This window comes from Apis mellifera, linkage group LG9 (genome assembly GCF_003254395.2).
Source record: "Apis mellifera strain DH4 linkage group LG9, Amel_HAv3.1, whole genome shotgun sequence".
NCBI classification, from domain to species: Eukaryota; Metazoa; Arthropoda; class Insecta; order Hymenoptera; family Apidae; genus Apis; species Apis mellifera.
The window spans coordinates 11,183,401-11,198,282 of record NC_037646.1 but is presented as its reverse complement, the minus strand read 5'-3'; the positions used below and the strand labels follow the sequence as shown (position 1 = coordinate 11,198,282).

Below are 14,882 nucleotides of genomic sequence, written 5' to 3'. Positions count from 1 at the left end.
ATCTTTGCTAACGATTCTTTGTCCATTTTGTTCACGAGTATTTTATTTTTTTATTTTTATTTTTTTCCTTTTTTTTTTTCCTTTTATCCTTAAAAATAAGAAGACCATAAAAAATGATTAGGTAACGGAATGATGTACTTTCACAAGGATTCCAAACTCTTTTGTATCTCGGAATTGCGTCAAATTCGCCTCTCGTAGAATCTCCTATTACTTTTGAAACCTAACCTAACTACGGTTCAACGATTTGTTTGGACAATTCGTTCCCTCGCGTGTGAAAGATGGTGGGGGGAAGGGAGTGAGCAAAGCGACTTCTTGTCCTACGCATACACGAGTATATACATTTTCTCCTTTTCAAAAGAAACAGCTCAAAGCACAGAGATAATAAATCCAGAGGATCGCGTTCAATCGATATCTATTCGTCGAGATTCGTCGCGTTTCATCCGTGAAAGAGCACTCTATTCGATTCGAGTAAAGGGAATTTGAAAACAATCCCCTCTCCAATGTGGCAGAGAGCATGCGATTTGTACGGTGGTAAACAATCGCTACACTCGTGTCACGTGACCACTCTCCGCGGATACAAGCGCCACTGGATATTCCGTCGTCCAATTAGCAAATCGCAGGAAGGCGTAAACTGTCTTAACGATCGAGCAAACTCGAGTGGAGCAAACCGTGTAATCCGTGGTCGTAGAAGGATGAGAAGGAATATCGAGATGCTCGAGAACCAAGAGTCGAAGTATATTGCGTCAAAACCGATTGTGAGATCCTAATTAAAAAGATGTTTTTTTTTTTTTTTTTTTTTTACGTCGTTTTAATTAACGATCGAGCGGTTTAACTACGATCCTTGGCACGGTTCCTGTTTGAATAAAACGCGGCAAGATGTCAAGTAAAGACGGTGACATTTCCAAAGCGAGGCTTTTTTTTCCTCTTTCTTTCTTTTTTTTCTTTTTTTTTTTTTTTTTTTTTTGTAAGGAGAATTGTAAAGATGATAAAATTTCACGGTTATGAAAATTTCTAAAAACTGAAAATCCCCTTTGAAAAACTTGCCGCGAAACGAATGGCCGCGTCTCTCGAACCGGTGACGTAACCGGGTATAATAAACGTTTTGCGGTGCATTCCTTTGGGGAAGGAAACGGTACCGTTTTCTGCGTGAAAGCAATCACGTGGACTTTTGTCGTGGTCCATCTCGGTGGTTGGCGCGCAGGCGAAAGGACGGACGAGTAACTCTTCTTCTCTTGGTGGTGTGCTACGGCATCCAACGTTACGCGAGAAACGTTGCCGTTCTTCTTCCACTTTACCAACCGAGGGAATTGGCGGACGGAGAGGGGCGAAGGAGGGAGGGAGAGGAAGATCGTGGGCAGCAAGCATGCGCCTCCTCTCTTCCGTTTCCACGTGAATTTCGTTTCGCCTTGGAGCGAAATGCCTCGTGTGCGAGTTGTTGCGAGTGAATACGATTCATGAATCATTTTGAGAATTATTTATCGGGATACCGGATGGAAGGATGGATGGATGGAAGTGTCGGTCGATTCGTATCACGATAATAGGTTAACTTGAAATTTCTTGGTTAATCGTCTGTGGATAATCGTCGTGATTGTTATTACAATTTGCGTGTAAATTTGGTAAACGGGTCGAGAGCTTCGGTTCTTCTCTCGCAAAGACAGAAACAAAAAAGGGAGAATGAGAAATCTGTGTATAAAATTGTGTTAAAAAATGTTTAATAGCTAATTTCTACGAGACATTGCGTTATTTTATGTTATATTTTATCGCCGAGGATGTCATTTATGAGCTACTTAAAAAATTCGAAATTGCTGTCGGTATCTCATTACAAGATAATGATAATTCGTTAAAGTTAATGATCGATCAATAAAGAACAAAGATACGGAGAGAACCACTGTTTGGCCGTTAATGAATTCTTATTGAGAAAGGTCGCTGCCTAGTCTTTCTCTCGTGAATGACCTCCAGAGAGGTTGGAACGAGGCCAAAACGAAATTCGATGTGTCCCGGATGAAGGGAGAAAGTTGTTTTTGTCATTCCAGATCACAATGGCGCCAGGACAGATTCTTCAACGATTACAAAATGATCCATACCATCTTCGACGTAACTTCCGTCTTGTCCAAAATTTTCTAAAATTTTTCTCAAACAGATTTCTCATAAAAACCTTAAATTTGTCAGAAACGGGCATAATCTCGGGTTAAAGATCGTCGAACTGTTCAAATGTCCTCGATTGCAATTGACATGAAAAAAATATCTAAAATTTTAGAAATTTCGAGAGAAACTGCAATTTTTCTTCTTTCTAGGAATTTCTAAGAGAGAGGTGATGTCACACATGGCATAACAGCATTCGACGAGCTAACAAATCTTTGTCATTAAAACGCGATTATTCGATCGATACTGTTAATCGATAATATATACGAATCTGTTTACGCGCAATTTAATCTTCTAATCTTCCTTTTACTTGCTTGACGATTGAGCAACGAACGTGTGTTGTCGTGTTCTTATGCTAAAATAGGAAACACTACTTCTAGAAGATAATTAGATTTATAAATGCATCGAGGAAAAATTTTTATCATTTCAATTTAATTTTATTAATACTTACTGTATATAATATTTTTTTAGAATTTTTTTTCGTCCGATGAAATAAAAGTTATCGAAACGTGGATATAAAATATTTCAAAAGATCGTGATTTTGAAAATTGTGAAACTCTATATGCGATTAATTTAACGTAGTGACATTTACATAAATTTAGAAATATTACGATAATTCTATTAACCTACTAAACTCAACCTGTATATATTTTTAGTTATATAATATTTAAGGAATGAATTCATGATTTCGAAGAACGAGAAACTGTTTTGATATTATATTTTTGATAATTTTATTCTTTCTTATTCTTTCTTATTCTTCTGTAGATTAAAGATTGTAGATAAAATTTTAATTGGTTTTAATAAAAGATATATTATGAAAAATTTAAATTTCGAAAACTCTATATAATAAATAATTTTTGAATTAATTAATTTATAAATTTAAAAAATAAATTTAAAATTTAAAATGTGTTAAAGTGACTCGTATCAAAAAGATTTATCATTCATAGATAATATCACGTCACGTTTTTGTCTATTATAACACATTGTCTATGAAACACATTGACGTTTATGAATAAAAAAAATATATATATTGTTACATTTGCAAAATGCAATTTTAAATAATATACAAAATCGAATGAAAGAAAGTAGGTTCGATACGTCGGTATCGACAGAATGTATACATTCGGTCGATAATGAAGAATGTCAAGCTCGAATGGATAATGTAAACTTAGAATAAAGAAATATTTAAAATTTCTCTTCCTTTGTCATATTATTAAAAACTAAATAATATAAAAATGCACAAAGAAATATCAAAATAATAATATAAATAAAAAATATGTATATGTTTATTTATCCAATATTATAATTAACTATAATTAATAATATATAATAATAATTAATATATTTATTATATATATATATATATACATATTTTATTAAAACAACTTATATAAAAAATTAGAAATATTTATATGTATATGTCATATATTATAATGTATATTATAGATATGGATATATATATGTATAATGACTATAGTTAGTTATAAAATAAATGATTTTTCGTAATCTATTTTTATTATAATATATTTAATCTAATTTTATTCTAATATATTTTTAATCAACGAGTCTTCGATGTTTAGAAATCTACAATTAAAGTATTTTATGTTATATTTCAATTTTTGCATTAGAAATAAATACGAAACCGCTCCAACCAATCAGAAAGCTTCTAAGTTTCAACGGTTAGACGAATTAGTGTTCATGATTCTGTGCTGTCAAGAATGTTAAGAAAGCACGCGTTACACCGGTAGAGTTACGGTATATAATATATAATCGCGTGGAATTTCATTTTGTAATAATTTATAGATTATTAATGTCTTTGTTTGATTAATATGTGTGTGTTTAATTATTTATCAAATGATGTTATATAAAGTCGAATTGTTTTTTAAACCGTTTTGTCGTTTCTCACGCAGTTACGCAATTACGAATTCGTTATTTGTAATTCATATTATAAATATAATTTTAAAGTCAAATTTATATTTAATTATTGCTTTATTTTAATATTATTTTAATTTTATACATTTGTCTTATATTTTGACTTTTATTTTATTTTATTTGTGCAAATATATTTATTAGAATGTGCAATAGGTTATCCACACATCACGATTTTCATACGAATATGGTAAAATTTGAATTATTTTAACAAAAGACGTAATAATTATTATAAATTTTTTTCTATCTTTTTATTTATATGGAAAAAAGGAATTATATAGATCAGATTAATCAGTTTTACTAATCAACTCGTTTATTTCGATTATTTCTTCGTTGAATCTATCAATCTTTAGCATTTATTCGTACAATGTATTGTTTTTATTTTGATTTTACTCTTAAAGCTGAGAACGTTTTTTTATAATTTAGTTTTTTTAGTCCAAGAATTTTTGTATTTGTTTTGATATTATGATCGATATTTCTTGTAATACAATTTTTTCGGTAAATTAATTTACATTCGTCCATTCGTATTCGACATATTTATATTCATTACATATATTCGACATATATTCGACATATTTTGATTTGTTGTCAAATTTCGATCGTATCCTCTTTCCAATTCGATAATCGAAATCACAACACGAAATGTCATTCTTCTCTCGAAACTCGTGGCGTTTAGACGTTTCGTTTCAGGTACGTAATTAATTTATTGCGTTAAATATTTCTGTAGTTATTCTTTAATTTTTTGTATATTATTGTTTAATTAGTATGTTTATTCAATAATTTATTGAATATTATTATAATTGTAATTCTTTAATGAATAATTTAGCTTTAGTAATTTTCTTTATCCAACAATCTTTTGTATAATTGATGAAATAGATATTATTATTATATTAGCTTCTAATAAAATTAAGATTTAAATCTATCGTTATCTTATTATTATTATTATATTTTATATAATGTAATTATATATCTTATATATTTATTTTAAAAATTTGGTTATTTTTTGTACAGATAATTAGCTATTAAAATAACTGTCAAGGCGGGAAAAAATTTTCAATATGGACGCTATAATAACCGTTTGACAAAATGATTGATCGGAGAAATAATAACATTTGATTTCTCGTATCAAAAGTAAGATACACTTTTATTTTCTTTTTATTGAATTGTAAATGATATATATTTATTAATATATTAATTATTAATTAATAATCAATACATGATTTATTAAAAATAAATCAATTAAATTTATTCTTTTACTACCTAATTTTCAATTTACAGCTTTAGAAGAATAAAAGTATTTTCTTTAACAAATGCTTAATAAAAAAGAAAAAATCGAAAAAATATTTTACTTTTTTTTTAATCTATTCCTTTTTGCTAACATATATATATTTTTTTTCAGATCTCACGCAATGCAGCCAATAGAGTCAGTGTTTGTTTTGAATAATATTTTAAATATTTTTTAAAACATAATATTTCAATTTCAATTTAATTACATTGGCGAAATTAGAATCAGTATTTGTTCATCAATTACAATATAAATAGATGGATTGATAGTTTTTTTATTTTTATTTTATTTTAAATATTCGTTTTCGATGGTAGAGTCAGTGTTTCAAAAGCGTAAGGAGATCAATCATTACACGAAGAGGTAATTATCTTTATGTATTTTCCATCAATTTAGAATTCTGTCTTTTCTTATTTCAACGTTTTAACCTATAATCATATCGTACCATACTTTAAATTACGTACTTTAAATCATTTTTTATTGCAGTTGCCCATTTTCTCTTATTTGATGATGACTTCATTTGTGATTTCACAATAAGGATGAGTCAGCATTAATGGGAATGCAAATTCTTCTCGTCTAATGGTGAGTCGCGTGCTTTTTGGTTAATCCGGTCACTCAATCGTGTCGTAGGACAAAAGGTCTGAATCGACACTGGGTAACTGGGTAGTTTATCTAGAATATTGCACGAGTACAATGACCATGGATATTGTATCCATGAGTAATAACATTTCATTATGTCTTTATTTATTAGTTTAGGATAGGTCTTCTTGCATACCGGGTTTTATTACTTTCAGTTTGCAGTAATTTGTAAAATTAAATGAATACATGAATATTTGTAAAATAATCATACGAATATACATTTATAATGAGAATATTATAATGAATATTATTTTTATTTTCTACGATTCTAGAAAAATGTAAATTTTATATGCAAGAAGACATTTCGCGACAGGTAAATTTCTGAATCAAAGCAACACAAGGTTTGATCATTTCTTTTGCATTTTCGAAAATGTGCTTTGATGAAGAGATCACCTGAGAATATTTTAATTAATATTTCATTTAGAGTCAATTATTTTTAATTATCCTAAATAAAATAATTAATTGTTTATTGTTTTTATATATTTATATATATTTTTAATATTAAAGTAGATTTTTTTTAATTTTATAAAATAAAATAGAATGTTAAATGAAAAAGTATTAGCCCGTTACATACAAAGAATATATAATAATATTTTTTTAGCTCAGGATTTTCAGGTTTAACCCTTTCCATGCTCATTGCCAGGATCTCATTCACCAGGTGCTATTTGATTGAGAGAAAGACGATGGGCATGATGACCACGGTTTATAAAAAAGTTATTAAAAACTTTTTAAGCGACTGACGATGCGTTAGCGTCGTGCACGACGTATTTTCTACATTGTGTGTGCGTATATGTGATTAGAAATTGTGGAATTGCATCTTTTCGATCGTTATTTCCTTCAACTACAGATAATTTATAATCCCAATATTAAATCCGTAATTAAATACAGCAGATATATAATAAACAATTGCATCACTGATCATTAATCTCAAATTACAAATTTAATATAGATTTAATCTAACGATCATTCTTTTACAAAACATTCAATCGTAGATATTCACAATTATAATGTTTAAGTACGCATTTTCACGCAATGGTCGCCGGCCAGTAGTCAGTCGATTTCAGGAAAACAGTACGTAAAAGAGCGTGAATGTAGTGTGTCAAGCTCGGAGGCGTCACGAGACGCTTTCCCTAGTATAGGCTTTTTGCGCCCTAGTATTATGCGTGAGAATCGTAGAATGAATGTGTTGGTATGCCTGTTCCGCCATTTTTTTACATACAGGTTAGGTAGGATAGATAAAGTACACTTCTGGTGTGACCGTTAATTCAGCGCTCGTGGTCGCGAAGCATAATTTCGAAACGAACGTCGAGCTCGAGATTCTACGCTGCATCGTTGACCGTCCGTGTGCGCTTGCGCGGTTTCTTCGCGATCAAACGAATCTCGAGTCTAGATTTAAGTTTTACTGGGCATCGCGCTCGAAGAAGGAAGAGGCCTGAAATTGTCACGAAGAAGGCCATAACGAATGATTTCTCATTTTTTGGATCCAAAGAATGGGAAGTCATTGTTATTACTTTGTCATTGTACTCGTTTTTTACGTAATACGTAATTGTATTATTGTATATTATATTGTATACATAGTTGTAATACATTGTTGTGTTGTCTGGCCAATCACATGCAGGCTCACCGGTTCCTAGTCGTGATTGGGCATCGCGATTTTTAATTAGTGTTGCGATCGATTAAGAATCGGGTTGAATTAGAGTTGCGTTGAAAAGAGGATTGTTTTTAATTTCTTTGATTATAAATTATTTACTATTTCTCAATGTTTTCTTTCATTATTTAAATTTGAATTTTATTCTTAATTAATTTCTAATTGAATTAAATATCTTATTGTTTCTTTTTTTTTTATTTGAATTTAAAATTCTGTGTATATGATATTGAAGAAGTAACTTTTTAATTTATATAATTCATCAATGTAATTATTAGTATTGCGTTGATAAATGATCGCGCATTTTACAGCAGTATTGCGTACACAAATTGCCCGTATTTTTTTCCATTATGGAAAAATATTCTTGCTTTTTACCTGAAAAAGTTGCATAAAGGTCATACGAAGAAGGTAGGCCTCTGATACGATTGCAATCTTCCGTTATTAGTGTTGCGTATATAATAAAATATAAATTCACAAAGTAGTTTTATTAAAGTTTCGTAAATAGTTGAAGAAACATTTTAACGATATATACTTTCTCTGAATGAATCTTATATCTTTCTTTTTTTTTTCTCGATTAAAAATTGTAATAAAACAAAGCACTCTTCGGGTTTTGAAAAAAATAGAAAAGATATTCCAATCGCGGTTTGTTTATACGTTGAGTGAAAAATTATTTTGTTAGAAATATTGTTAAAAAAAGTACCGATGAATATCTTTCGTTCAAAATTAAAATGAATAACTTTACAATATTTTGATAATTTTTTCTTTAAAAATTGATGCTTTCTTTTTTCTTAAGATATAAATTATTTTTTAATCATCAGTTAATTGAGTATATATTACAAGTATTGAAAAAAGTAAATAGAAGAAAAGAAGTATAGTTATGAAGTAATATATTTATATTATTACTTCATTTGCTAAAAATTAATTATCTATTAATTACTGAATTTCTCCAATTCTATTGTATAATTTGTTTCCAAGAATTCTTCAATAAGAAAAAAAAATATCTCATTTTCTCTCATTCATTCATTAAACAAATCTTTAAATTTTCATATAGAGATAGAATCAAAAAAAAAAAAATATATTTAGCTTTTTGATGGATAGGATTTATAAATTGTATGTATTTAATCTTTCTTTTTCTCATTAAAAAAAAAGGCACCTTTGCTTTTCCTACTCTGATTCTGAAAGTTTTCCAAAATAATGTTTCCATTTTTCAAAACCATTTCCAAACTTCCTTCTTTAACAACAATCAAACTCTCGTTAGCTCCATAATTTGTCTCATCAATTGGTTATTCTTATTTAATTCGTGTTGTGTATATAAATTCTTGAAAATTGTGGTGGAATTGTAAAAAAAAAAAATTTATTAGATTTTTGACTAGACAGGATTTATAAACAAAATATTTAATTTTTATTACAAGTAGAGACGTGAAAGGAATTTTTACAAATGTTTAAAAATGCTTAAGTTTGTTTCAGGCTAGAAAGAAATATCAGATAAAATTAAGTGCATGCATAAATAAAAATGCGTAGATAATTAATAGGCAATGTAGTATATCGCTTTGTGGGAAGCTTATTTCGCTTATTTTCATTTTTTTACGCTTTTAATTATCAATTATTTTTCATTTTCACAATTACGATGAAAATGTAAAATATTGATGGAAAGTCGCTTAATTCAGATTTTATTTTCAGGTCTTATTTTTAGTCTTCCGCGCCATTTTTTCTTTACGGTTTATCGTGTTGCACAACGATCAAACATTTTGAACGTTTTGCCTACGAAACGTAAACAAAAAGAATTTATTTAAAGATAAATAAACTTTCGAAAGAAGGGTGGGATTCGTGGCAATCTATAAGCGATAAAACCTGAGAAATCATTATTATTTAATATATAATATATAATCACTGATATTAACTATACAGTGATACAATTACGTGTTTTATAAAAAAAATAATATGAGCTAATTGGTTGCGAGTAGTTAAATTTATTAAATTGATAGATATATATATGTAACATTCTCGTTTCAGTTTTTAAAAATTATAAAATATAAGCACAAATTTTTATTTTGTATTTTTTGAATTATTTAATTTTGTGCATGTATTTAGAGTATAACGTACTAGATGGCGTAAAAAACACTCTTGTCTCTATTAACGTCGATATTTCAGGACATGACACAAAATCCCATAAGATGTCACGACTGTTCTGTTTCTCGTCTATAGAAAGAATAAAACGTACCAACATTCGCGAATAAAAAGAAAACGACATTCTCGAAAAAGTGTACGTACTATTAAAGTTGCGAAATTGTATAATTTTATTTAATTATACAAAATGGAACAAGTATGGAGGATGCATTCGCGCGATATAGAGTTATCTAAAGTCAAGCGTGATAAATACAGAGATAGGATGTAAAAAAAGGTACGAACTGTATATATTTTTGTAATAAAATATTTTAAATCTTTTATTTTTTTGATTCATAGGCCGTCGCATATGTTTACATTTTTGTTATAATTTGTAAATATAAAAGGGAAAAGCAAATAATCTTGACACTCGCGAGATGGCGCTGATAGTCAGTTCTTCTCCTTCTATTCTTCTCCCATTATTTCTCCTTTTTTGTACGTTTAATTTGCAGCACTCTGAGAGATGGCGTTAATTTCACAATTTTTAAGCTATCTTCGTCCCTCTCCCCCCCATTTGTTCTCGTCCACACTCGTTATTAGCGCGTGACTACAGACGAGGTATGGGATGTCGATTCAACACACTTTCGTCATTTCTCTTTCAAATCTGGAATATATATTAAAAAAAAAAAAGAAACGTTAACCAATATTCGATGTTTGAAGTATTTTATTTAATGAATAAACGAAGCGATATCGAATCGCAAATATTTGAAAATCGTAGCAAAGTTTAATTTGAAATTTTCAATATCAATAGAGGAGATAAATTCATCGCGCCGCGAAATTTTTATGTTCCAAGCGTACGTGCATCGGCTCGTCTCAACATTATTCGCATATACGGGTAAGAACCGAAAGGGGAAAACTCGATTTCCCCCAGTCTCGAAGCTAGTCTCTCGGATTGTCCAGTTATCGACGTTATCTCCACTCTTTAAAAGGCAACTGTGAAAAGCCTCGAGCAAACCGTTCGCGGTATCAATGCCGCTCGATCCAATCGTTCCTTTTACCCGATCATTAGGACCTTTAAAAAAACCGCCTCGTTCGAATACGAATCGTTTCTTCTTCCCGTTTTTGGCTCCGTCTTCGTTGGGACACCGTCGAACGCCCACGATGTAAAGATTTCGGAACGAAAACAGAATTTATTTGCATTTTTTATCAAAGATCGAAACTTTCGAGATCCAAAATTATTTATTTATTTTTTAATATTTATATTTACGTAGTTACTCGAGAATTATTTTCTCAAATACATTTTTATATAAAAATAATTTTACCGCGTTTGAACAAGTTACGAACCAACTCTTATCAATTAATAAAAATTTCTTCGTTTATTCGATTCGAAACATCGTGAGAAAACATTTTGTTGAAATTTTTCGAACGGTAATGATTCGAAAAACTGTCTACACGTTATATATACACCAAACCGATAAGATAATGATATACGAGCGTGCAACGAGATAAAAAGTTTGTTTCTACGAGATGACATTATTTGGTCATTCGAGGCTAACCCAGATCGACTCGCGTAACGTAAGTCTCTCTAAATCACTTCGTACGAAGGTCTCGAAAATTTAACAGATATAACTAATCGATTCAACCGCATTCCATTATTTCGAATTCGTTTCAAAATTCTTGCAAATCTTTCCAAATGAAATTCTATATATATATACTTTCGCGAATCTTTTCCTAGAGAACCGTTTTTATTATCGCGTATAAATATCATAATTCATCGCGGGGGGGGGAGAAGGTGAAAGAGAAAAATTAGCCAAGTTTCCAAAGTCCATCCAGGCAATGATACGCGCGCGTGCGCTCACGAGTGACTCAGATAAATTATGAACGGCGGCGAGTCCCTTCTTTCGCAGGAAGTTCTCTCCCTCTCTCTCTCTCTCTCTCTCGCCGCATCGATTGTCGCGTTTAGAGAAAAATTTTTCCTGGAAACGCGCGCGAGATCCGCAGCGTGTGTGTGACTCATCCTCCAGATTCAAGGTCATCGATCCGCCCACCGAATCTCTCTCTCTGTCTCTGTCTCTGTCTCTCTCTGTCTCTGTCTCTCTCTGTCTCTGTCTCTCTCTGTCTCTGTCTCTCTCTGTCTCTGTCTGTCTCTGTCTGTCTCTGTCTGTCTCTGTCTCTGTCTGTCTCTGTCTCTGTCGGAGAAAAAGTCGAGGAAAGGAATGGAAGGAGGGTTTTGGAGGGAAGAAGAAGAAGTCGGAGAGGGGATGGGATGAAAAAAGTTTGCGAAAAGTGGGAAGAGTGGAATTGGAGTGGAGCGAGGAGTGAAAATAAAAAGGATGTTTCGTTCGCTACTTTTTTTCTTGAACTAGATTATTTTAAAGTCGGGAAAGTTTGTAAGGAAAGGCGATGATGATAAGAATATTATTTAATTCTGTGAAATGTATTCGAAAGATTCGTGAAGATTTTGAAAATCGATGCGAGAGAGAGAGAATATCGCGATAAATAAATGGGGAAGATTGTGCGATGCAATGTTTTTCGAGAAAACAAACGAGCCTCCTCCTTCTCTACCTCCATCTCCTCCTCGGCTTCTGAAAGATTCGTGAGAATCGCGTTATAAACCACGGTTCAAAGCGGCTCAGCCCTGACCTCGGTTATAGCGTAATATCCAAGTCTGCGTCTGGCCTTGATTTCTTCGTCCAGAGCCTGTTTCCTAATCCAAACTAACTTCGAACGTTGAAAAAAGAAAAAGGAAGCAAAAAGAGATATTCAGAAATGAAGATATATATACAAAGGAATTACAGATTTTCCTTCTTTTCCTTTATTGCATGAATTGGTTTCGAAAGTTTGGTCAAAAAACACGCGCAAAATGCCATCCGAAACACGTCTATTCTTTGTCTCGATACAGAAAAGTATGAGTGACGCGCTAGCCTCTCTCTCTTTCGACCGACTGCTACGCTATCTGTCTTCACGGCCTGTTGTTATTTAATGGTGTAACAGTATATAGTTAACGGCCGAGTTATTGGTATACGCGAAGAAGAACGTAAGAGACAGAGATAAGGGAAACATTCCTCTCGGTCTCCTTCGACGCGATTAAACCGATGCTAAATGGCATTTAACTCTTCCGCTACTCTCAGCCGGCCGTCCATGTAAAAACCCGCGTTGTTTCACGTTCCAATTCTAATTTCCTCTTCTCTGTCTCGTTCTCGCTCTCTGTCTCGCTCTCGCTCGCTCGTATTGTTACGAGGGAAAAAGGAAGAAAGGGGTGGGGGAAATTGTAATGCGTCTTTCACGATTCTTTTACCGAACTTTACACCTTTGCGTCTTTTTTTATTAAAAATAAAATTGTAGATTAAAAAAAGTGGATAATAATTGCAGTATCATTGAAATATTATTAGATACAGAGATAAGAGATTATCGTGTTTATATACTTTTTTTTTTCTATAAAAAAGAAAAATCTATCCGCTTTATAATTGTCGCTCGATCGATGATAAAAAAAAGAAAAAGATATTTTTCATCGACGATAACAAACGATATAAGCGATTCTTCCGATTCTTTTTTTTGAAAATTCCTTACCCTTTTTTTTTCTTTTTCTATACTGTTCTATGAAAGAGAAAGATCATCCTATTTTTCATCCTCGACGACGATGACTAACGAATTTTCTTTTCACAAGTTATCCACGTTTCGTATCCATCTTTGCTCGCACGAAGAAAGAAAATGAAGAGATAAATAAAATCCTGAACGGGTCGACTTTCGTCCGAACTTTCCATAAGAAAGGTGGGAAACGGGGTGGGAAAGGGGTGGTGGAGGGGACGGTGAAAGGCGGTGAGAGCACGACCCAGAAAATGGGCGCAACAGGTGGTGGTTGGGCGAGCAGGTATGCGAAGGGATGACGAGTCGGTGACTCACGGGGTTGCACCGAGAATGTTGATCCTTCCTCCCCGAACCCTCCCCCCTCTTTACCTGGATGAGTCACATTCCATTGCACGCCCGCAGCGCCACCGACATTTCCTACCATTTACCTCTACACTCGACCCATTCTGATTTTCTCCCTCTCCTTTCGAGACTAACCCTCGAATAATTCATTCGATAATTTATCGACCGAGTGGAGGATGCGAATCGAGAGAGATCCGCGTTGACGCACGGCGGAAGCGAATTTTCGCGGAACAACGGCGACTTGTTTTCGCGAAGGAATGAAAGAAACGCGCCACGCGAGATTAATACACGAGCGCATCGTATACGTGCACGTAACAAGTCGGTTCCGAGTAAAAATTTCATTCATTGCGATTTCTTTTCCTTTTCCTTTTTTTTTTTTTTACGGCAAAGCGAAGTTCCGGCTTCTCCGATCCGATGATTCACGGCAACTCGAATTCCTCGAGACCCGGCCTCATTCACAGGATCGATCTCTTCCGAGAATCGAGAAGAACCCATCCGACGGATTCTTCCTTCCTCCTTCTCGTTCCATGTATAATTTTACTTACCTTTTACTTACCTTTGGAGAGATCTAGATCTGGAAGGATTTTAGACGAATTGTTTTATTAGAAGGGGAATCGTAATTGCGTAGTAATCGTAATCGCGGAGGGAGTGGAAGAATTTTCACTTTGAACGGAGTAGGTAAGAAACCGATTCCAGACAGCTGGCCGCTTCATTAACGATCACGTAAAGTGATTCGTACCTGTTGGTATGCCACTCTATTCGTACCCGTCGCATAGATACGTGAGTCACGTATACGTATACCACGATTCGATAAACAACGTTCCAACCGAGATCCCGTGTTTTCGATAATATTTGAACGGTGTCCGGTTACGGTATTCCCTGTCCTTAAATCGACCGCGAGTTGGTGTTCCATCTCTCGTTCCTTTTTTAAAACTATCCCCGACGATATAACCGCAACCGTTTTGTTTTCCTTTCTTACGATCGAACACGTGGCCGTGGCTCGCTCGAGTTCCACCTCGAGTTTGAAACCATCGAGTCGCGATAATTGGTAATAAACCCCCCCCTTTCTTTTTTTTCTTCTCTCTTCTTTCTTCTCGGTCGTTTTCGAGCTGGAAAGAAAAAGAAAGAAAAGAAAAAGAATTGTTACATAGAAAATTGTCGAGAAGAGAAAGACTCGTGGATTTATATATATATATATATTATATTATTTAT

General features: G+C 32.7%; 2 long non-coding RNA genes across 2 annotated transcripts in view; one reads left to right on the top strand and one right to left on the bottom strand.

The window, feature by feature from the left end:
- The first annotated feature begins 4,578 nt into the window (after nt 1-4,578).
- LOC102656282 lies at nt 4,579-5,935 on the top strand. Its single transcript, XR_410901.3, has 4 exons — nt 4,579-4,761; nt 5,083-5,202; nt 5,471-5,716; nt 5,840-5,935. It is a non-coding gene; the product is annotated as an uncharacterized LOC102656282 (long non-coding RNA).
- Nucleotides 5,936-10,229: 4,294 nt separating this feature from the next.
- LOC102656338 overlaps nt 10,230-14,882 on the bottom strand; it is an 81,300-nt gene continuing 76,647 nt past the window's right edge. Inside the window, exon 2 of the long non-coding RNA XR_003305320.1 lies at nt 10,230-10,404. This is a non-coding gene — a long non-coding RNA (uncharacterized LOC102656338). The remainder of the gene's footprint in view (nt 10,405-14,882) is intronic.